This window comes from Oncorhynchus gorbuscha, linkage group LG13, assembly GCF_021184085.1.
Source record: "Oncorhynchus gorbuscha isolate QuinsamMale2020 ecotype Even-year linkage group LG13, OgorEven_v1.0, whole genome shotgun sequence".
Taxonomy (NCBI): domain Eukaryota; kingdom Metazoa; phylum Chordata; class Actinopteri; order Salmoniformes; family Salmonidae; genus Oncorhynchus; species Oncorhynchus gorbuscha.
The window spans coordinates 59,876,846-59,898,634 of record NC_060185.1 but is presented as its reverse complement, the minus strand read 5'-3'; the positions used below and the strand labels follow the sequence as shown (position 1 = coordinate 59,898,634).

Sequence of the window (21,789 nt, the reverse complement as noted above, 5' to 3'; positions counted from 1 at the left end):
AATCAAGTCGTTCAGTTGAGTGTAATAGTTTCTACAGTGCTGCTATTCGGTAGACGGTGGACGTTTGCTAGCTGGCTAGCTGCTGGGCAGATAGCAGTGTAGACTACGTTAGGACGACGAAATACGAAGTTGCAATAGAAGTGCAACACACATGACCATTTAAAACCATCCTGCTAATTTCTTCTCAACTACCTGCAGTCAGTTTAGGTACTCTCTGAGGAGAAGGGGGATACACACACCACACACAGCAACTGAGAAATGGCAGCCGTGGACAAGGATGTGGCGGAGAAGTTTCTCGAGAGCAACCCTGACTTCGCCAAGCAATACTATGACGGCAAGTTCCGCCCGAAGGTCATCTCTAACCTTTTTCAAGACAACATGACTTCCCAAGTGAATATCAGCAGCTTCCATGAGCTGAACATGGTGGAAGAGAGTGAGATCATATTTGACATGGTCAGAGACCTGCAGCACAACCACCAAATGGAGAAGGCTTGAATTTCACGAAACATCTCAGCTTCATGTTTTCGGTCAGAGAAGATGAGCCTGTTCATGTACCGGATGCGTAACGGCACGGCTGGCCACGAGACGTGCACAAGGACGCAACCCTGGAGGAGTGCCTGGTCCATCCGGATAGTGAGATATTCTTTCCCATGGACATTGGCATCGTGGGCCATGTGATAACCACTAAGAAGACTGTTAACATTCCAGATGTCTCACAGGTAAACATATAAAGCGATTAGCTCAATTGTGGAGAAACCTTGCGATTTAAAAAATTACATTCCCAATACAGGTAAGAACCTAATCGCCACTTCACAGTTGATCTCCCAGTTTGTGTTATCTTATACAATTGGACATGTTTATTTCTATGAAATGTAGTGAACATGAAGTATTGCATTCCACTATATAGATGTGAGCATTTACATTAGTACCTACAGATTCAGAGGCCTACTTGCCTACTGCCTCTAGATGGCAGCATAAGGCCATCACATTTGTAATACTAATTCCCTTAAAGCCAGGTCCATTTTTATTAGAGCCAATACTTTTAACATTTGAAAATGATTGCCAAGCTTATTTTCATACTTTATACGTTTGTCACGTTACTACTTATCCTCAGTGGACGGCCATCATTGTCCCTACCTGTATTAAAATGATTGATGTGTTTGCTGTTTTCATATTAAACCATGCAGTGCCTTTGATTACAGATACATTCTTAGTATCCACATCTAGAACCTTGTTATTCACCAACACTCACAGATAATATATCCTTTATCAAATAATAACAAAGTAATACAGCCAAAGTATCATCATGATTAGACATGTTTTCCTGTCAATAGACCTTCTCAAAGGTAGCATTGCTTTGTGAAATAGAGACATATGATTACTCAACTGATATAAAGGATTACAGAGTATCCAACCCCTGAGAGATACTGCTCAGTTCACCCTGGTATAGTTGGCAGAATTATTTATGGTAATTAGGGGGAGGATGGTTCGAGCTCTGTGTCTTCCTTTTCCCTAGTGAAAGACAGAACCAACATTACTGCGATATGTAAGTGTGGAGTGGGATTGCCACGGCAAGGCAGTCCCCTCCCCCACCAATCGGTTGTGCAGGGAGGCATGGCTGCTGGGTGTTACTGGGCCTGCAGGGGATAAAGCCCTTTAATCTCAGCTGAATTAGAGCGATCCTGGATTATTTCTAAAGGTCATAGCTCAAAGCCATTTTCCCCAAGTTAGTGTAATTGCAAGAGATCTCACCTTCATTCTATTCAAAGTCACCTGTAATGTCCTTTCCTTTTAATCCAGATGTTTTTCATCATGATACATATTCTCCAGTCAAGAATAGCTCACAATGACACTGAGAGAACAAACCGCTCTTATCGTTAGATATGACAGTGAATTCATTTATTCTTGGATTAATATGAGTCTCCATAAAATCATATTATGTTTTTAGCCACGTTTGCTCTAGGGATTCACTGTGACATGCAAGTTAAATGATCTCAACAATGGATTTATGATCAAAAGTAACAATTCACTGTAACAAGATGCAGTACATTGACAGATGCTTGTTTATTAGTTATAAAAACCTTTCTTTGGATTACTCCCTCAGAGCAGCCACTACAGTGACTTTGTGGACCAGATCCAAGAATATCAGAACAAAAGTGTCCTGGCTGCCCCCCCATCATGAGCGGCAAGGATATGGTGGCTGCTATGATAGCTGTGAACAAGATTGGAGCTCCCCACTTCACTAAGCAGGATGAAGAGGTAACCTCTCTAACCCTACCCTCAGCAGCTGCGGACTGGGACCAAAAATCGGCCCTGGCATCTCTAACACACCAGCCCAGTATTTTACTTGAGGCCCCCACACCAGCCCATTTTTTTTTCACGAGGCCCCCACATTGGACATCCCCCCCTCCTTGCGGCCTACATTATTAGCCAAATAATTGTAATTTTGTGCAAAAAACCCAAGTTAGACAGGCCCACTGGGCAAAGAATGAACCAGCCAGTCTGCCGCTGACCCTCAGCCTGCTCATGTTGACAGATTAAGCTCAGAAATGCATCACTGCTAAAGTAAGACTGAATTTAGATGTTTTTGCACTTTACAGATTCTGTTGAAGTATCTCAACTATGTGAACTTGATCCTAAGAGTGTTCCATCTGAGCTACCATCACAATTGTGAGACCAGAATGGGACAGGTAAGACCTCTCCAGATTATATTGATGATGAGGCCTGCTTATATTTCTTTATTACTAAATGATGTGCTTTTCCTGCTTGACTCCATAACCACACCTCCTCCCATCCTTATAGGAGATCACAGATATTGAGAGACACTCCTGATGGCAGAGTAACTGACTAGTGACTAAACAGTACAGTAGACACCTGTACAGAGTCCATACACTGCTGTGTCCAATCATGTATTCATACATCAACTCATACAATCTGATTCTAATGACATGCAACTCATTTATCTCCAGGAAGTAAACTTCTACAAAGTGATTGACTACATTTTACATGGAAAAGAGGAGATCAAAGTTATACCGTGAGTAATTTCCTCAATGATGTAGAAAATCAAATTATATACCAGGACATTATCTTATCATATTTATGTCAAGCTTTTACACACAAAATGACATTTGGGTGCATGTATTAATGAAGTTGATTTGGTACTTTTTGAAATTACACACCTATAAACTTATTTTCTTGGAACTTTGAAGTAATAGTATCATGTTCTTGTCTCCACCTCCCCCGTTCTTGTCAGGAACCCCGCTCCGGACCCCTGGGCTCTTGCCAGTGGCCTGCCCCACCTATGTGGCTAAGGAGGGACTGGTGAGCTGAGAAGCCTTCCCTTACTTACTGAAGAATGAATGCATCCAAAATGGCACCCTGTTCAATATGTAGTGCACTACTTATGACCAGGGTGCATAGGGATGGTAGTGTGCCATTCTCGGATGCAGCCCATGTCTTCTCTTCCCTGTACATGGTATCCATGGGCACCAGACAACCAGAAAGTCATTATAGTTAATTACGCAGCTGTCAAACGCACACAGCCTGGAAATGAAATGTACTCTTGCACTGAAATGATGGATAATTGCAATTTTGTGGATATTGTAATTAATCGTGCAGTGCTTTTCATCTGAGTGACCATGATCATCCTCTCCTCTCTTCCATATTTCCTCTTCTCCCCTCCAGATCTGTAACATTATGAATGCAGCCCAGGATTACTTCTTCAGCGTCCAAGTAAGATCAGATCTCTGTCTGATTAGCTCAGTGCTGTCAAATGCACAAATAATTGTTGTTGTAGTTGTTTTTTGTAACTATTTGTGTTGGTATTTCTTCACAGTTCCAGTGTAAACAATGATTGAAATACAGAATATTGCACATGTGATTTTATACATTCAAATATACCATGTAAAAATGATTTTTGAAGGATGTAGGAATGTATATGGCCATACAAGAATATGAAATTCTTAAGTAACATTTTCATAACAAAACACGTAATAAACAACAACAACAACAACGTTTTAAACACAGCTAGTCTTCAAAATGAATAGAACAATTATAATAGTAAGCCAGTCTAATATTAAACCCTAACAAAGGTACATAAATTAAATACAAAACTAGGCTAGGCAGTTTGCAGTGGAGTAGAGGGAAATTGCATTGTCTCTACACAGTTAAAGAAAGGCTACCACCTTCGGTAGAACCCCGTAGGGTATATCTTCTCCAATTTACTAAAGTGTAAGACATTTTTAATCCACGCAAAATGAGGAGGAGAGGAGGTGATTTCCCCCGAAGTAAAATCAACCTTCTTGCCAACCAATAATGATGTTATGGCAGTAGGAGCAAAAGGTACCTGTAGTACTTTAGATATGGTATTAAAGATGGCAGACAGATAGTTATGTAGTGAAGGGCAAGACCAAAACGTATGTATCAATAAAGCAGTAGCATGCCGACACCTGTCGCAAACAGGGTCGACATCAGATCTTAGAGAGTGAATGCATCAATTAAAACAGACATTATCTCTGCTACTGAAGGGGCTATAGTCCTGTGGCCAGGCGGAGTATCATTGTAGTAGATTGATACTGATATTTCCAGCATTTGGCAATGACTCATCCATACAAAGTATTTCAAATTTTAGTTCCAAGTCATGCATCGCTGAGGACGAACACGTTCAAAGTCAAGGATGTCAGGTTCAAGTCGTCAAATATTGTTTTTGTACTGCTGTGAACCCAATGCGAAGCCAGTGAGGTGAGATGGTTCCTGTGTCCTTGTCCTGTTCAGAAAGGGCCTGTAGATGCATCTGGCTTGACCATTAAGAAGGTGCTGTCCCAGAAGGAAGAAATAGTTGCAGTGGCCACCTTCGACCTCAGGAAAGATGGGAAACCCTTTGACGAGCAGGATGCAACTTTAATGGAGGTATGCTACTCTCAAGTGTTACTGAGGGGGAAGTAGAGCGAAGATACGGAGTCACCGCTGTATAAATAAACACAGGCCATTGACAGCATCTGCATTATTTATTGGTTGGAGTCAAGCCTCCTCCTCTACTCTCCTCTCCTCTCATCCACTCTTACATTAGGGATAGTGCCAGCTAACGCATAATATAACTTTATAGAGCCTTTGAAATATGAATCAATAACATTGTAAGTTACAGTAATCCATTTTAAAATATAGCTTCCCTATCGTTATTGTACCACATGCCCCTCTCAAATCCCGTTTTATAGTGCCTGTGTATACGGATTTTGTGAACCAAGGTCTGAAATACAATAGTCTAACTCTATCGTTGGTGCTAAATGACTTAAATGTAAATGTAAATGTCATTGCAGTCTCTTACCCAGTTCCTTGGCTGGTCTGTGCTCAACACAGACGCCTATGACAAGTGGAACAAGCCGGAGAACAGGAAGGACATCTTCCAGGACATGGTGCTGTACCACATCAAGTGCAGGACGAATGAGACCCAGAATGTCCTGGTGGGTAAAGTCAAGTTATTCACACACAGGTGGTGAAAAACAAATGTATAACATGGTAAATAGCCTGCCATACTAGATACGGGGTAATCAATCAATGGCGGAATGTTAGTTACCATCTGTGAGATTTAAACAAAGAACTTTTTACAGAAAAAGAACAGTGGTTTTCAGGGAATCCAGAAATGGATTGTATAGCTTTATGTCATCCTAGGTGAACACTTTTGGTGTTATTTGCTTTTAGAGGGATGGAAAGGAGCCACATGAGTGTGAGGAGGCTGACCTGGAAGCACTCTTGGTAAACAACTATTCCAACTTCCATTTATTTTCTATTTGCCTCTGTCTGGCTGACTGGCTGACTGGCTGGCTGACTGGCTGGCTGTCTGGCTGGCTAGCTGCCTACATAATGCACTTTGTTTCCCTGTTTCCATACAGTCTGAAGTTCTACCGCCCTCTACCAAGTCGGAGATCTTTAAGTTTCACTTCTGTGACTTCTGTCATTTAGACCTGGTCAAGTTAGGCATTAAGATGTACTACGAGTTGGGTGTGGTGGACAAGTTCCACGTCCCCCGCGAGGTGAGACATCTCTGAGGAAGAAGCATCTTGGCAAGAGTCTCTTGTTCCTACTGTTACCAAGTCACGTTTCTTCCATTACAGATGGACACCAATACTCTCCTTCCATGTAATGTAACGAGTCATCCAAGCATGACCCTTCCTCTCGCTGCAGTGTCCCTATAATGTATAATCATAGTAAATTCCTCATAACTCGCAGAGGGAGGAGGAGCAGAGAGGAGCGTCAGGCTCATTATCAGCGGCCCTGCGTGGCTGTGTGGCTGTGTATCTCGGTGGGTCCATGCTTCATTGGTTCTAATGAGGCCTACAGAGCCAGGCGTCTCCATAGGAGCAGGCTGGGAGGGGCGTGGGGGTGGAGAGGGTGTCACTGCAAGGACATTAATAAGAGGCACAGGTGTGGCTCCGTACTGCTCCTGGGGGAAGCTCCATGAATCCTGGCCCTAACCTAATTTCTTGTGTCATTAGACATGTGACCTAACTTTCTGTATCGTTGCATTAGACAGGTGACCTGAAGCGTTACTACACAGACCTAGAGACCATGGCCATGGTAACAGCCGGCTTATACCACGATATCGACCACAGAGGCACAAACAACCTACACCAGGTGAAGTAATGGAATGACTGTGTTCACATAGTGTTTGTTGTCATTCAAATACTTTGAATGTTTGATTTGAGCCTGTCTAGAGTATCAGAGTAAGCTAGAGTAAGTTCAATCAAGCGTAGCTTAAGTATTTGAAGGAAAACCAATACTATTTGAACGCAGGTCTGCTGCCTACAGTGATACATGTACCTGGAAAAGTGTAGAGACAGCAACTGAGAAAGCAATGAGTCGTTACTTACCAATGGCTAATCTATCTTTGCAATCGATCTCAAAATTCCTCTCGCTCCTCCTGTGTTTGTCAGATCTGGAAAACCTCTTGCCAAGCTCCACGGCTCCTCCATCTTGGAGAGACACCATCTGGAGATTGGGAAGACCCTGCTGAGAGATCTTGTGAGTGAGGTTGCCTCCCAAATGGCGCCCTATCCGTACATAGTGCACTAGTTTTGACCAGAGCCCATAGGGCTCCAGTTAAAAGTAGTGCGCTATATAATGAATAGGATTCTATTTGGGATGCTGCCTGAACCTCTCTAGGTTCTGACCTGAGAGGGTTAGTTTCTCCCTTGGAGAAGCTAGACTGTGAATGATGCAGTTCTGATGGCACAGAATGTGCCTGGGAGAATCTGCCCACCAGCCATCAGATAATTAGGCAACTTTCAGTGTTCACAATATCACCGAACCATGAACTGTGGCAGGCAGCGGCTTCATACTTCCCTCCAGGAATTGGAATATTTGAATTATCCTAGGAGTTTGTTTGTTATTGCTTATTCATAAATGTGATATATTATACATATGTGTTGGTATTCCCAGATTCAACAGTACATGTTAAGTTTGAATGTGATAACATAAATATTATCTTGGTACCTGTTTCAGGCCTTAAGTATTTGTCCGAATCTAAGTCGTGCTCAGCATGAGCATGTCATACATCTGATGGACATCGCCACCGTCGCCACCGACCTCGCGCTCTACTTCAAGTGAGTGGGTACCGCTGTATTTCTCAAATAACTTTTAAATGCATGTCCCCATAATACATACAGTACATACCTTACATTTACATTTACATTTAAGTCATTTAGCAGACGCTCTTATCCAGAGCGACTTACAAAATTGGTGCATTCACCTTATGACATCCAGTGGAACAACCACTTTACAATAGTGCATCTAAATATTTTAAGGGGGGTGAGAAGGATTACTTTATCCTATCCTAGGTATTCCTTAAAGAGGTGGGGTTTCAGGTGTCTCCGGAAGGTGGTGATTGACTCCGCTGTCCTGGCGTCGTGAGGGAGTTTGTTCCACCATTGGGGAGCCAGAGCAGCGAACAGTTTTGACTGAGCTGAGCGGGAACTGTACTTCCTCAGTGGTAGGGAGGCGAGCAGGCCAGAGGTGGATGAACGCAGTGCCCTTATTTGGGTGTAGGGCCTGATCAGAGCCTGGAGGTACTGAGGTGCCGTTCCCCTCACAGCTCCGTAGGCAAGCACCATGGTCTTGTAGCGGATGCGAGCTTCAACTGGAAGCCAGTGGAGAGAGCGGAGGAGCGGGGTGACGTGAGAGAACTTGGGAAGGTTGAACACTAGACGGGCTGCGGCGTTCTGGATGAGTTGTAGGGGTTTAATGGCACAGGCAGGGAGCCCAGCCAACAGCGAGTTGCAGTAATCCAGACGGGAGATGACAAGTGCCTGGATTAGGACCTGCGCCGCTTCCTGTGTGAGGCAGGGTCGTACTCTGCGGATGTTGTAGAGCATGAACCTACAGGAACGGGCCACCGCCTTGATGTTAGTTGAGAACGACAGTTTGTTGTCCAGGATCACGCCAAGGTTCTTAGCGCTCTGGGAGGAGGACACAATGGAGTTGTCAACCGTGATGGCGAGATCATGGAACGGGCAGTCCTTCCCCGGGAGGAAGAGCAGCTCCGTCTTGCCGAAGTTCAGCTTGAGGTGGTGATCCGTCATCCACACTGATATGTCTGCCAGACATGCAGAGATGCGATTCGCCACCTGGTCATCAGAAGGGGGAAAGGAGAAGATTAATTGTGTGTCGTCTGCATAGCAATGATAGGAGAGACCATGTGAGGTTATGACAGAGCCAAGTGACTTGGTGTATAGCGAGAATAGGAGAGGGCCTAGAACAGAGCCCTGGGGGACACCAGTGGTGAGAGCGCGTGGTGAGGAGACAGATTCTCGCCACGCCACCTGGTAGGAGCGACCTGTCAGGTAGGACGCAATCCAAGCGTGGGCCGCGCCGGAGATGCCCAACTCGGAGAGGGTGGAGAGGAGGATCTGATGGTTCACAGTATCGAAGGCAGCCGATAGGTCTAGAAGGATGAGAGCAGAGGAGAGAGAGTTAGCTTTAGCGGTGCGGAGCGCCTCCGTGATACAGAGAAGAGCAGTCTCAGTTGAATGACTAGTCTTGAAACCTGACTGATGTGGATCAAGAAGGTCATTCTGAGAGAGATAGCGGGAGAGCTGACCAAGGACGGCACGTTCAAGAGTTTTGGAGAGAAAAGAAAGAAGGGATACTGGTCTGTAGTTGTTGACATCGGAGGGATCGAGTGTAGGTTTTTTCAGAAGGGGTGCAACTCTCGCTCTCTTGAAGACGGAAGGGACGTAGCCAGCGGTCAGGGATAAGTTGATGAGCGAGGTGAGGTAAGGGAGAAGGTCTCCGGAAATGGTCTGGAGAAGAGAGGAGGGGATAGGGTCGAGCGGGCAGGTTGTTGGGCGGCCGGCCGTCACAAGACGCGAGATTTCATCTGGAGAGAGAGGGGAGAAAGAGGTCAGAGCACAGGGTAGGGCAGTGTGAGCAGAACCAGCGGTGTTGTTTGACTTAGCAAACGAGGATCGGATGTCGTCGATCTTCTTTTCAAAATGGTTGACGAAGTCATCTGCAGAGAGGGAGGAGGGGGAGGGGGAGGAGGATTCAGGAGGGAGGAGAATGTGGCAAAGAGCTTCCTAGGGTTAGAGGCAGATGCTTGGAATTTAGAGTGGTAGAAAGTGGCTTTAGCAGCAGAGACAGAGGAGGAAAATGTAGAGAGGAGGGAGTGAAAGGATGCCAGGTCCGCAGGGAGGCGAGTTTTCCTCCATTTCCGCTCGGCCTTCCGGAGCCCTGTTCAGTGAGCTCGCATTGAGTCGTCAAGCCACGGAGCGGGAGGGGAGGACCGAGCCGGCCTGGAAGATAGGGGACATAGAGAGTCAAAGGATGCAGAAAGGGAAGAGAGGAGGGTTGATACCTGAGAGCAGGGAGATGGTCTGTTTGTCCCAAATGGCACCCTATTCCCTACATAGTGCACAGAACCCTATCGGCCATGGTCAAATGTAATGGACTATATAGGGAATAGATACAGGGAATAGGGTTCCATTTGGGCGGCATCCTGAGTCATGGTAACAGGGCAGAAACAAAGACAAAACTAAGACAGGACAAAAACTAAGACAAAGATAAACTATGGATGTCTTTGGCTACAGGTCCATGACCACATTAGACTTAAAACACAATCCGTCATCAATTATGTTTTCACTAAGGTGTGGAGAAAATAATTGTACAACTGCTTTTCCTACAGACCTTCGAACTGTAACACACTCTATCTGTCCTCTACATACTCAGGGCTATGATGATGACGGCCTGTGATCTGTCTGCTGTCGCCAAACCATGGGAGATCCAGAGCAAGGTAATGCCTCATGTCCACCAAATGCATCAAACTCTTTGTGTTTTCCGGCAAAAGACATTCATTGTCAGTGGAGTAGTCCCCAAAGCTGCGTTGCGCTCTGTGTACTGCATGCGTTCAGTATTTTCCACTCGTGCGTTGCTTTACCTTGAGGTGGTACAAACGGAAGTACACACACAGACTCCAACTAGCTTTTATTTAGTTGAAAAGTGAAGCATATATTTAAAAAAATTTTTTTAACATTTATTTAAAACCAGGTAGGCAAGTTGAGTTCTCATTTACAACTGCGACCTGGCCAAGATAAAGCAAAGCAGTGCGACAAAAACAACAACACAGAGTTACACATAAACAAACGTACAGTCAATAACACAATAGAAAAATCTATGTACAGTGTGTGCAAATGTACAAGAGTAGGGAGGTAAGGCAATAAATAGGCCATATGTCATGCAGGTGAAAGAGGACCCAAACGCGACTTAACAGAAACAGAGTTTATTAAAGTCCAAAACGGAATAACAGAAATCCTCTAGACTTGTAGAGGGGAAACAACTGGAGAAGCGGCCACAGACTGCAGGTCGCTTCGGGTAGGCGCAGGCCGTAGTCGACTGAGACACCTGCTCACACGCAGCATCTGATGAAGGCACAAAACACGACAGGACAGGGTGATACACAATCACGGCAAAAACACGACAGGACAGGGCGAAACGCAATCACAGCATGGTGAATACAATACAAGGAACCGACGGGACAGGAACGGATCACAAAGGAATAAATAGGGACTCTAATCAGGGGAAAGGATCGGGAACAGGTGCGGGAAGACTAAATGATGATTAGGGGAATAGGAACAGCTGGGAGCAGGAACGGAACGACAGAGAGAAGAGAGAGCGAGAGAGTGAGAGAGGGAGGGGGAGAGAGAGGGATAGAAGGAGGGAAAGAACCAAACAAGACCAGCAGAGGGAAACGAATAGCATGGGGAGCACAGGGACAAGACATGACAATAAATGACAAACATGACAGTACCCCCCACTCACCGAGCGCCTCCTGGCGCACTCGAGGAGGAATCCTGGCGGCAACGGAGGAAATCATCGATGAGCGAACGGTCCAGCACGTCCCGAGACGGAACCCAACTCCTCTCCTCAGGACCGTAACCCTCCCAATCCACTAGGTATTGGTGACCCCGTCCCCGAGAACGCATGTCCATAATCTTATGTACCTTGTAAATAGGTGCGCTCTCGACAAGGACGGGGGGGGGAGGGAAGACGAACGGGGGTGCGAAGAAAGGGCTTAACACAGGAGACATGGAAGACAGGATGGACGCGACGAAGATGTCGCGGAAGAAGCAGTCGCACAGCGACAGGATTGACGACCTGGGAGACACGGAACGGACCAATGAACCGCGGAGTCAACTTACGAGAAGCTGTCGTAAGAGGAAGGTTGCGAGTGGAAAGCCACACTCTCTGGCCGCAACAATACCTTGGACTCTTAATCCTGCGTTTATTGGCGGCTCTCACCGTCTGTGCCCTGTAACGGCAAAGTGCAGACCTCACCCTCCTCCAGGTGCGCTCACAACGTTGGACAAACGCTTGAGCGGAGGGAACGCTGGACTCGGCAAGCTGGGATGAGAACAGAGGAGGCTGGTAACCCAGACTACTCTGAAACGGAGATAACCCGGTAGCAGACGAAGGAAGCGAATTGTGAGCGTATTCTGCCCAGGGGAGCTGTTCTGCCCAAGACGCAGGGTTTCTGAAAGAAAGGCTGCGTAGTATGCGACCAATCGTCTGATTGGCCCTCTCTGCTTGACCGTTAGACTGGGGATGAAACCCGGAAGAGAGACTGACGGACGCACCAATCAAACGACAGAACTCCCTCCAAAACTGTGACGTGAATTGCGGACCTCTGTCTGAAACGGCGTCTAACGGGAGGCCATGAATTCTGAATACATTCTCAATAATGATTTGTGCCGTCTCCTTAGCGGAAGGAAGTTTAGCGAGGGGAATGAAATGTGCCGCCTTAGAGAACCTATCGACAACCGTCAGAATCACAGTCTTCCCCGCAGACAAGGGCAGACCGGTAATGAAGTCTAAGGCAATGTGAGACCATGGTCGAGAAGGAATGGGGAGCGGTCTGAGACGACCGGCAGGAGGAGAGTTACCCGACTTAGTCTGCGCGCAGTCCGAACAAGCAGCCACGAAACGGCGCGTGTCACGCTCCTGAGTCGGCCACCAAAAGCGCTGGCGAATAGACGCAAGAGTGCCTCGAACACCGGGATGACCCGCTAACTTGGCAGAGTGAGCCCACTGAAGAACAGCCAGACGAGTGGAAACAGGAACGAAAAGGAGGTTACTAGGACAAGCGCGCGGCGACGCAGTGTGCGTGAGTGCTTGCTTAACCTGTCTTTCAATTCCCCAGACTGTTAACCCGACAACACGCCCATAAGGAAGAATCCCCTCGGGATCAGTAGAAGCCACAGAAGAACTAAACAGACGGGATAAGGCATCAGGCTTGGTGTTCTTGCTACCCGGACGGTAAGAAATCACAAACTCGAAACGAGCGAAAAACAACGCCCAACGAGCTTGACGGGCATTAAGTCGTTTGGCAGAACGGATGTACTCAAGGTTCTTATGGTCTGTCCAAACGACAAAAGGAACGGTCGCCCCCTCCAACCACTGTCGCCATTCGCCTAGGGCTAAGCGGATGGCGAGCAGTTCACGGTTACCCACATCATAGTTGCGCTCAGATGGCGACAGGCGATGAGAAAAATAAGCGCAAGGATGAACCTTATCGTCAGACTGGAAGCGCTGGGATAGGATGGCTCCCACGCCTACCTCTGAAGCGTCAACCTCGACAATGAATTGTCTAGTGACGTCAGGAGTAACGAGGATAGGAGCGGACGTAAAGCGTTCTTTTAGAAGATCAAAAGCTCCCTGGGCGGAACCGGACCACTTAAAACACGTCTTGACAGAAGTAAGAGCTGTGAGAGGGGCAGCAACTTGACCGAAATTACGAATGAAACGCCGATAGAAATTAGCGAAACCTAAAAAGCGCTGCAACTCGACACGTGACCTTGGAACGGGCCAATCACTGACAGCTTGGACCTTAGCGGAATCCATCTGAATGCCTTCAGCGGAAATAACGGAACCGAGAAAAGTAACGGAGGAGACATGAAAAGAGCACTTCTCAGCCTTTACGTAGAGACAATTCTCTAAAAGGCGCTGTAGAACACGTCGAACGTGCTGAACATGAATCTCGAGTGACGGAGAAAAAATCAGGATATCGTCAAGATAGACAAAAACAAAAATGTTCAGCATGTCTCTCAGAACATCATTAACTAATGCCTGAAAAACAGCTGGCGCATTGGCGAGACCGAACGGCAGAACCCGGTACTCAAAATGCCCTAACGGAGTGTTAAACGCCGTTTTCCACTCGTCCCCCTCTCTGATGCGCACGAGATGGTAAGCGTTACGAAGGTCCAACTTAGTAAAGCACCTGGCTCCCTGCAGAATCTCGAAGGCTGATGACATAAGGGGAAGCGGATAACGATTCTTAACCGTTATGTCATTCAGCCCTCGATAATCCACGCAGGGGCGCAGAGTACCGTCCTTCTTTTTAACAAAAAAGAACCCCGCCCCGGCCGGAGAAGAAGAAGGCACTATGGTACCGGCGTCAAGAGACACAGACAAATAATCCTCGAGAGCCTTACGTTCGGGAGCCGACAGAGAGTATAGTCTACCTCGAGGAGGAGTGGTCCCCGGAAGGAGATCAATACTACAATCATACGTCCGGTGAGGAGGAAGGGAGTTGGCTCGGGACCGACTGAAGACCGTGCGCAGATCATGATATTCCTCCGGCACTCCTGTCAAATCGCCAGGTTCCTCCTGAGAAGTAGGGACAGAAGAAACGGGAGGGATGGCAGACATTAAACACTTCACATGACAAGAAACGTTCCAGGATAGGATAGAATTACTAGACCAATTAATAGAAGGATTATGACATACTAGCCAGGGATGACCCAAAACAACAGGTGTAAACGGTGAACGGAAAATCAAAAAAGAAATAGTCTCACTGTGGTTACCAGATACTGTGAGAGTTAAAGGTAGTGTCTCAAATTTGATACTGGGAAGATGACTACCATCTAAGGCAAACATGGGCGTAGGCCTGTCTAACGGTCTGAAAGGAATGTTATGTTTCCGAACCCATGCTTCGTCCATGAAACAACCCTCAGCCCCAGAGTCAATCAAAGCACTGCATGTAGCACCCGAACCGGTCCAGCGTAGATGGACCGACATAGTAGTACAAGATCTAGATGAAGGGACCTGAGTAGTAGCACTCACCAGTAGCCCTCCGCTTACTGATGGGCTCTGGCCTCTTACTGGACATGAATTAACAAAATGTCCAGCAACTCCGCAATAGAGGCACAGGCGGTTGGTGATCCTCCGTTCCCTCTCCTTATTCGAGATGCGAATCCCTCCCAGCTGCATGGGCTCAGTCTCAAAGCCAGAGGAGGGAGATGGTTGCGATGCGGAGCAGGGAAACACCGTTGATGCGAGCTCTCTTCCACGAGCCCGGTGACGAAGATCTACCCGTCGTTCTATGCGGATGGCGAGAGCAATCAAAGAATCCACATCTGATGGAACCTCCCGGGAGAGAATCTCATCCTTAACCACTGCGTGGAGTCCCTCCAGAAAACGAGCGAGCAGCGCCGGCTCGTTCCACTCACTAGAGGCAGCAAGAGTGCGAAACTCAATGGAATAATCCGTTATGGACCGTTCACCTTGGCATAAGGAAGCCAGGGCCCTAGAAGCCTCCCCACCAAAAACTGAACGGTCAAAAACCCGAATCATCTCCTCCTTAAAGTTCTGGAAATCGTTAGAGCAATCAGCCCTTGCCTCCCAGATAGCTGTGCCCCATTCTCGAGCCCGGCCAGTAAGGAGCGAAATGACGTAAGCAACCCGAGCTCTCTCTCTAGAGTATGTGTTGGGTTGGAGAGAGAACACAATCTCACACTGCGTGAGAAAGGAGCGGCACTCAGTGGGCTGCCCGGAGTAGCAAGGTGGGTTATTAACCCTAGGTTCTGGAGGCTCGGCAGGCCAGGAAGTAACAGGTGGCACGAGACGTAGACTCTGGAACTGTCCAGAGAGGTCGGAAACCTGAGCAGCCAGGTCTTCCACGGCATGGCGAGCAGCAGACAATTCCTGCTCGTGTCTGCCGAGCATGGCTCCTTGGATCTCGACGGCAGTGTAACGAGCGTCTGAAGTCGCTGGGTCCATTCCTTGGTCGGTTCCTTCTGTCATGCAGGTGAAAGAGGACCCAAACGCGACTTAACAGAAACAGAGTTTATTAAAGTCCAAAACGGAATAACAGAAATCCTCTAGACTTGTAGAGGGGAAACAACTGGAGAAGCGGCCACAGACTGCAGGTCGCTTCGGGTAGGCGCAGGCCGTAGTCGACTGAGACACCTGCTCACACGCAGCATCTGATGAAGGCACAAAACACGACAGGACAGGGTGATACACAATCACGGCAAAAACACGACAGGACAGGGCGAAACGCAATCACAGCATGGTGAATACAATACAAGGAACCGACGGGACAGGAACGGATCACAAAGGAATAAATAGGGACTCTAATCAGGGGAAAGGATCGGGAACAGGTGCGGGAAGACTAAATGATGATTAGGGGAATAGGAACAGCTGGGAGCAGGAACGGAACGACAGAGAGAAGAGAGAGCGAGAGAGTGAGAGAGGGAGGGGGAGAGAGAGGGATAGAAGGAGGGAAAGAACCAAACAAGACCAGCAGAGGGAAACGAATAGCATGGGGAGCACAGGGACAAGACATGACAATAAATGACAAACATGACACCATAGAGGTGAAATAATAGCAATTTAGCGTTAACACTGAAGTGATAGATGTTCAGATGATGATGTGAAAGTACAGATACTGGGGTGCAAAAGAGCAAGAGGGTAAGTAATAATATGTGGATGAGGTAGTTGGGTGTGCCATATTACAGATGGACTGTGTACAGCTGCAGTGATCGGTAAGCTGCTCTGACAGCTGATGCTTAAAGTTAGAGAGGGAGATATAATACACCAGCTTCAGTGATTTTTGCAATTCGTTCCAGTCATTAGCAGCAGAGAACTGGAAGGAAAGGCGGCCAAAGGAAGTGTTGGCTTTGGGGGTGACCAGTGAAATATACCTGCTGGAGCGTGTGCTACAGGTGGGTGTTGCTAGCGTGAGATAGGGAGGGGATTTACCTAGCAAAGACTTATAGATGACCTGGAGCCAGTGGGTTTGATGATGAATATGTAGTGAGGGCCAGCCAACGAGAGCATACAGGTCACAGTGGTGGGTGGTATATGGGGCTTTGATGACAAAACTGATGGCACAGTGATAGACTACATCCAGTTTGCGGAGTAGAGTGTTGGAGGCTATTTTGTAAATGACATTGCCAAAGTCAAGGATCGGTAGAATAGTCAGTTTTACGAGGGTATGTTAGACAGCATGAGTGAAGGAGGCTTGTTGCAAAATAGGAAGCCAATTCTAGATTTAATTTTGGATTGGAGATGCTTAATGTGAGTCTGGAAGGAGAGTTTACAGTCTAACCAGGCACCTAGAATATGTGGACAACTACAAATACCTAAGTCAGAACCGTCCAGAGTAGTGATGCAGGCAGCAATCGGTTGAAGAGCATGTACTTAGTTTTACTAGCATTTACTAGCAGTTGGAGGCCACAGAAGGACTGTTGTATGGCGTTGAAGCTCGTTTGGAGGTTAGTTAGCACAGTGTCCAAAGAAGGGCCAGATGTATACAGAATGGTGTCGTCTGCGTAGAGGTGGATCAGAGATCACCAGCAGCAAGAGCGACATCATTGATATATACAGAAAAAAAGAGTCGGCCTGAGAATTGAACCCTGTTGCACCCCCATAAAGACTGCCAGAGGCCCGGACAACAGGCCCTTCGATTTGACACACTAAACTCTACCTGAGAAGTAGTTGGTGAACCAGGCGAGGCAGTCATTTGAGAAGCCAACGCAATTGAGTATGATGATAAGAATGAGGTGATTGACAGAGTCGAAAGCCTTGGCCAAGTCGATGAAGACGGCTGCACAGTACTGTCTTTTATCGATGGAGGTTATGATATCATTTAGGACCTTGAGCGTGGCTGAGATGCACCCATGACCAGCTCGGAAACCAGACTGCGTAGTGGAGAAGGTACGGTGGGATTCGGAATGGTCGGTGATCTGTATGTTAACTCGGCTTTCGAAGATTTTAGAAAGGCAGGGCAGGATGGATATACTGTAGGTCTATAACAGTTTGGGTCTAGAGTGTCTCCCCCTTTGAAGAGGGGGATGACCACGGCAGCTTTCCAATCTTTGGGGATCTCAGACGATACGAAAGAGTTTGAATAGGCTAGTAATAGGGGTTGCAACAATTTCAATATTTTTAGAAAGAGAGGATCCAGAATGTCTAGCCCAGCTGATTTGTAGGGATCCAGATTTTGCAGCTCTTTCAGAACATCAGTTGTCTGGATTTGGGTGAAGGAGAAGCGGGGGGGCTTGGGCAAGTTGCTGCAGAGGGTGCTGAAAAATTGGCCGGGGTAGGGGTAGCCAGGTGGAAAGCACGGCCAGCCATTGACAAATGCTTATTGAAATGATAGATTATTGTAGATTTATCGGTGGTACCAGTGTTTCCTATCCTCAGTGCAGTGGGCAGCTGGGAGGAGGTGCTCTTATTCTCCATGGACTTTACAGTGTCCCAACACTTTTTGGAATTAGTGCTACAGGATGCACATTTCTGTTTGACAAAGCTAGCCTTAGCTTTCCTACACGTCAAGTACGGAACATGCAGGCTAGACATCCGGCAAAACAAAACACATATGTCTGGTGGACATGGGGGATTTAACACAGATATTTGAAGAATGAAGTCCTGCTGCTATTCTCATATGGCAGCATAGTAACTGCAAAACTACTGTACACTTTTGCCCTCAGCAGAGGATGTGAGCGGAATGTGGAATATCCTTTCTGTAATGGCATTTTGCTCGTGAGGTCTGGATTGCATCAGAAGCAGGCCTTTCATACTACAGTATCTATGAAATCTTAATAGAATATTTCCGTACTAACAAGAGTGCACAAACAAATGCACTCTTGTTGCTATGGACATCATCATACTGTAAGTTTCGTAATCAGTGTTAAGTGTGACCATTCCTGTGTGGGCCTGCAGGTAGCGCTGTCTGTGGCTGCAGAGTTCTGGGAGCAGGGTGACCTGGAGAGGACAGGGCTGGAGCAGCAGCCTATTGTAAGAACTGCATGGAGGGAGGGAGAGGGAGAGAGCATTCCCATTGGGCATGTGGTGATGTACTGCCTGTTATGTAATACACTGAGTCAGAAAGAGCGGTCACCACGGCCCAGTCAACTGGACCATATCCTGACTCACACCGTTTTACCCAGACAGCTCCCTAGGAGTTTAAGAGCATTTGTGTCACAATGGGACATTTTAGTTTAGGTTTATTTGATTGCTTAAGCTGGAGTAAGTAGAGCCCAGTTGTTGTTTCAGTACATTTGCACTACTAATCCCATGATTCATATTTTAAGGATGGACAGGACCAAATCAGCTGATCTTCCCAAGATGCAGTTTGGTTTCATCGATTTTGTCTGTGCTTTTGTGTACAAGTTGAGTCCCTGCATCTCTATTATGAATCAATAACTACTAGATGGCACTGAAGACCAAGCAAAATATATCTAACTAGTATTTTGAACTGAATGTTTTCCCTCCCTCCTCATCTACCTCCCTCTTGTCTCACACCTCTCCTTCTTCCCCTTTTCTCCCCCCTCCCACCTCCTCCCCATCTCCTCCCACTTCCTCTAGGAGTTCTCTCGTTTCCAGGTGGAGATCACTCCCATGATGGACCGCCTGCTGATCAACAGAAGGGAGTGGAATGCTCTGAAGGAGGTGCACGAAGCCAAGCTGGCCGCTCTGGAGGCGGCCAAAGAGGAGGTAGCCGTCGCCACCACCGCAGCCAAGCAGGGTAAAACACACACAAGGACAAACACACACACAGCACCAAGAGACACACAGGCAGACACAGGAAAGACCAGGGATTAAGACTGTTGACATTTATTACACAATGGAATTTATAACATTGGTGAAGAACCTCACTCATAGTAATGACCATATCATTAAGAGATGCCCCAAACGTCCTCTTCAGACATGGAGGAAACTACTAAGAGCAGCTATTTGGGGGGGAATCCAAACATGGCAGACTATCTCTCAAAAACTTGAACTATCTCTGTTTCAAACAATGTATAGCTTATGCTCTGGGGCTAATTACATTTAATCAAGATCAGGGCCCATATTCATAAAGCTTCTCAGAGTAGGAGTGCTGATCTAGGATCAGTTTTAGATCATAATGAATACGAGTATATGGACAGGGAGGACCTGATCTCAGATCAGCGCTTCTAGTCTGTGACGCTTTGTGAATACGGACCCTGTACTCTAACCCTGTGTTGTTTCATCTCTCACACAGGAAGTGCAGCCGAAGCAGCCCCCCAGTCAAAGACCTGTGTTGTCAACTAGACTAGAGAGTTCCCAGTCCTGGACCAAAGTGACTATTCTTCTCAGCACCAAATGTCAGTCCCAGTACCCGATATCGATTTACAAGAGCTGATTAACATTAGCCTAGCATAGCTTTACAGTATACTGCACTGTGCTGTACACTGGCCTATATATGGAAGGAATTGTATCAGGCTACAGGATCTACAGGATGGAGCAGGGTGTGGACAATGTCAAACACAGCCTATTCCTGTGCAATGAATGTGAATAGTTAGGCATTTTAGTGGAATTTACAATGAACTGATTGTCCTCGTTGATTAGGCAATATAAAATTGACTTAGAAATATGGAATTCGGTTAGAATAAAGTGGGTGGGTATCATTTCCAATGGCTAAACATACACTGCTCAAAAAAATAAAGGGAACACTTAAACAACACATGTAACTCCAAGTCAATCACACTTCTGTGAAATCAAACTGTCCACTTACGAAGCAACACTGATTGACAATATATTTCACATGCTGTTGTGCAAATGGAATAGACAACAGGTGGAAATTATTGGTAATTAGCAAGACACCTCCAATAAAGGAGTGGTTCTGCAGGTGGTGACCACAGACCACTTCTCAGTTCCTATGCTTCCTGGCTGATGTTTTGGTCACTTTTGAATGCTGGCGGTGCTTTCACTCTAGTGGTAGCACGAGATGGAGTCTACAACCCACACAAGTGGCTCAGGTAGTGCAGCTCATCCAGGATGGCACATCAATGCGAGCTGTGGCAAGGTTTGCTGTGTCTGTCAGCGTAGTGTCCAGAGCATGGAGGCGCTACCAGGAGACAGGCCAGTACATCGGGAGACGTGGAGGAGGCCGTAGGAGGGCAGCAACCCAGCAGTAGGACCGCTACCTCCACCTTTGTGCAAGGAGGAGCAGGAGGAGCACTGCCAGAGCCCTGCAAAATCACCTCCAGCAGGCCACAAATGTGCATGTGTCTGCTCAAACGGTCAGAAACAGACTCCATGAGGGTGGTATGAGGGCCCGACGTCCACAGGTTGGGATTGTGCTTACAGCCCAACACCGTGCAGGACGTTTGGCATTTGCCAGAGAATACCAAGAATGGCAAATTCGCCACTGGCGCCCTGTGCTCTTCACAGATGAAAGCAGGTTCACACTGAGGACATGTGACAGACGTGACAGAGTCTGGAGATGCCGTAGAGAACGTTCTGCTGCCTGCAACATCCTCCAGCATGACCGGTTTGGCGGTGGGTCAGTCATGGTGTGGGGTGGCATTTCTTTCGGGGCCGCACAGCCCTCCATGTGCTCGCCAGTGGTAGCCTGACTGCCATTAGGTACCGAGATGAGATCCTCAGACCCCTTGTGAGACCATATGCTGGTGTGGTTGGCCCTGGGTTCCTCCTAATGCAAGACAATGCTAGACCTCATGTGGCTGGAGTGTGTCAGCAGTTCCTGCAAGAGGAAGGCATTGATGCTATGGACTGGCCCGCCCGTTCCCCAGAATCCAATTGAGCACATCTGGGACATGTCTCGCTCCATCCACCAACGCCACGTTGCACCACAGACTGTCCAGGAGTTGGCGGATGCTTTAGTCCAGGTCTGGGAGGAGATCCCTCAGGAGACCATCCGCCACCTCATCAGGAGCATGCCCAGGCATTGTAGGGAGGTCATACAGGCACGTGGGGGCCACACACACTACTGAGCCTCATTTTGATTTGTTTTAAGGACATTACATCAAAGTTGGATCAGCCTGTAGTGTGGTTTTCCACTTTAATTTTGTGTGACTCCAAATCCAGACCTCCATGGGTTGATCATTTGATTTCCATTGATCATTTTTGTGTGATTTTGTTGTCAGCACATTCAACTATGTAAAGAAAAAAGTATTTAATAAGAATATTTAATTCGTTCAGATCTAGGATGTGTTATTTTAGTGTTCCCTTTATTTTTTTGGGCAGTGTATA

At 47.0% G+C, this 21,789-nt stretch overlaps 1 pseudogene; it reads left to right on the top strand.

The window, feature by feature from the left end:
* Nucleotides 1–258: 258 nt before the first annotated feature.
* LOC123992344 lies at nucleotides 259–20,277 on the top strand (annotated as a pseudogene).
* Nucleotides 20,278–21,789: the final 1,512 nt, after the last annotated feature.